A 3,415-nucleotide genomic window follows, 5' to 3' on the forward strand; every position below is an offset into this window, starting at 1 on the left:
TTCTCCTAATATTATAACTGAGTTTCGGGTTCCGCCTCATATTTCAAACACTAACAATTGTCTTGTTCGAAAATACGAATTTCGGTCCATTTTTGTTGGGTGGTACGAAAATCTCCCGAAAAGCCCATATCAAATCAATGACCCGGAGACCCTTATATCATTCTTCTCCTAAATTTATAACTGAGTTTTGGGTTCCGCGTCAGATTTCAAACACTAGCAATCATCTTGTTCGAAAATACGGATTTTCGTCCATTTTTTGTCGGTGGTACGAAAATCACCCGACTCATAGCATTCTTCTCCAAAATCTATAACTGTGTTTTGGGTTCCGTGTCAAATTTCAAACACTAGCCCTCGTCTGTTTTCAGGAAATACTGATTTCGGTCCATTTATTTCTGGTGGTATGAAAATCGCCCGAAAAGTCCAGATGAAATCGAGGATTGGGAAACCCTTATACATTCTTATCCAAAATTTATAACTGTGTTTCGGGTTCCGCAACACATTTCAAACACTAGCTATCGTCTGGTCTGAAAATGCAGATTTTGGTCCATTTTTGTCGAGGGGTGCAAAAATTGCCCAAAAAGTCCAGATGAAATCAAGGAAAAGATGATTCTTGTAGCATTCTTTTCGTAAATTTATAACTGAGGTTCGGGTTCTTCGTCGAATTTCAAACACTAGCCATCGTCTGGTCCGAAAATACGAATTTCGGTCCATATTTGTTGAGTGGCATTGAAATCGCATAAAACGTCTTGATGAAATCGAGGACTAAGAGACCCTTAAAGCATTCTTCACCAAAATTTATAACTGTGTATCGGGTTTCGAGTCAAATTTCAAACACTAGCCCTCGTTTGGTCCGAAAATACAGATTTTCGGTCCATTTTTGTTATGTGGTACGAAAATCGCTCAAAAAGTCCGGATGAAATCGAGGACCGGGTAACCATTATAGCATTCTTCTCCTAAACATATAACAATGTTTCTCATTTTGGTTCAGATTTCAAACACTAGCCATTGTCTGGTCTTAAAATACAGATTTTGGTCCATTTTTGTAGAGGGGTACGAAAATTTCCCGAAAATCTAGATGAAATCGAGGGTCGAGAGACCCTTATAACATTCTTCATTTAAATTTATATTTGTGAATCGGGTTCTGCGTCAGAATACAAACACAAGCCATCGTCTTGTTCGAAAAGACGGATTTTGGCCCATTTTAGTCGGGTGGTACGAAAATCGCCGTTAAAATTCCAGATGAAATCGAAGACTTGAAGAACCATAAAGCATTCTTCTCCTAAATATATAACAGTGTTTCAGGTTCCGTGATCGTCTTGTTCAAAAATACATATTTCAGTCCATTTTTGTCGGGTGGTACGAAAATCGCCCGAAAAGTCCAGATGAAATCTAGGACCAGGAGACCCTTACATCATTCTCCTCCAAAATTTATAACTGTGTTTCGGATCCATTTTAGTCGGATCGTATGAAAATTGCCCAAAAAGTCCAAATAAAATCGAGGAGAGGGAGACCCTTGTAGCATTCTTCTCCAAAATTTATAATTGTGTTTCGAGTTCCACGCTAGATATCAAACACTAGCCAAAGTGTGGTCCGAAAATACAAATTTTAGTCCATTTTTTTCGAATGGTACAAAAGTCGCCCGAAACGTCCAGATGAAATCGAGTACCAAGAGACCCTTATAGCATTCTTCTCCAAAATTTATAACTGTGTTTCGGGTTTCACGCTAGATTTCAAATACTAGCCATTTTTGTTGAATGGTACGAAAATTGCCCAAAAGACCCAATGAAATAGAGGACCAGAAGACTCTTATAGCATTCTTCTCCAAAATTTATAACTGTGTTTCGGGTTTCACGCTAGATTTCAAATACTAGCCATTTTTGTTGAATGGTACGAAAATTGCCCAAAAGACCCAATGAAATAGAGGACCAGAAGACTCTTATAGCATTCTTCTCCAAAATTTATAACTGTGTTTCGGGTTTCACGCTAGATTTCAAATACTAGCCATTTTTGTTGAATGGTACGAAAATTGCCCAAAAGACCCAATGAAATAGAGGACCAGAAGACTCTTATAGCATTCTTCTCCTAAATTTATAACTGATTTTCAGGTTCCACCTCAGATTTCAAACACTAGCAATTGTCTTGTTCGAAAATACAAATTTTGGGTCATGATTGTCATGTGGTACGAAAATCGCCTGAAAAGTCCAGATGAAATCGAGGACCGAGAGACCCTTATAGCATTCTTCTCCTATATTTATAACTGTTTCCGAGTTCTGTGTCAGATTTCAAACACTAGCCATTGTTTTGTTCAACAATACGAATTTCGGTCCTTTTTTATTGTATGGTACGAAAGTAGCCTGAAAAGTTGAGATGAAATCGAGGACCGAGCGACCCTTATATCATTATTCTCCTTAATATATAACAGTGTTTCGGGTTTTGCGTAAGATTTCAAACACTAGTAATCGCTTAGTCTGAAAATACAGAATTTGATACATTTTTGTCAAGGGGTATGAAAATCGCCCAAAAAGTCCAGATGAAATCGAGGACGGAGAGATGTTTATAGGATTCTTCTTCTAAATTAAGACTGTATTTTGGTTTCTGCGTTAGATTTCAAACACAAGCCATCGTATTGTTCAAAAAAATACGGATTTCGGTCCATTTTAGTCGGGTGGTACGAAAATCGCCTAACATGTCCAAATGAAATCGAGGACCACGAGTCTCTAATAGCATTCCTCTCCTAAATTTATAATTGTGTTTCGGGTTCTGCGTCAGATTTCAAACATTATCCTTCGTCTTGTTCGATAATACGGATTACGGTCCATTTTTTGCGGGTGGTACGAAAATCGCCCAAAAGTCTCGATGAAATCGAGGATTGAGAGTCCCTTATAGTATTCTTCTTCTAAATTTATAACTGTGTTTCAAGTTCTGCGTCAGATTTTAAATACTAGCCATCATCTTGTTCGAAAATAAAAATATTGGTCCAATTTAGTCTGGAGGTACGAAAATCTCTTGAAATGTCCAGATGAAATCGAGGACCAGGAGACTATTATTGCATTCTTCTCCTAAATTTATAGCTGTGTTTCAGGTTCTGAGTCACATTTCTAAACAAGCAATCGTTTGGTCTGAAAATACACATTTTGGTCCCTTTTTGTCAGGTGGTACGAAAATCGCCCGAAAAGTCCATTGTTGAGACGAAATCGAGGACCCAGAGTTTCTTATAGCATTCTTCTCCTAAATTTATAATTGTGTTTCGGGTTCAATGTCAGATTTCAAACACTATCCATTGTTCGAAAATACGGATTTCAGTCCATTTTTTGCGGGTGGTACGAAAATCTCCCCAAAAGTCAAGATGAAATCGAGGATTGAGAGTCCCTTATAGCATTCTTCTTCTAAATTTATAACTGTGTTTGGAGTTCCG

The sequence above is a fragment of the Cicer arietinum genome, chromosome 5, assembly GCF_000331145.2.
Source record: "Cicer arietinum cultivar CDC Frontier isolate Library 1 chromosome 5, Cicar.CDCFrontier_v2.0, whole genome shotgun sequence".
Taxonomy (NCBI): domain Eukaryota; kingdom Viridiplantae; phylum Streptophyta; class Magnoliopsida; order Fabales; family Fabaceae; genus Cicer; species Cicer arietinum.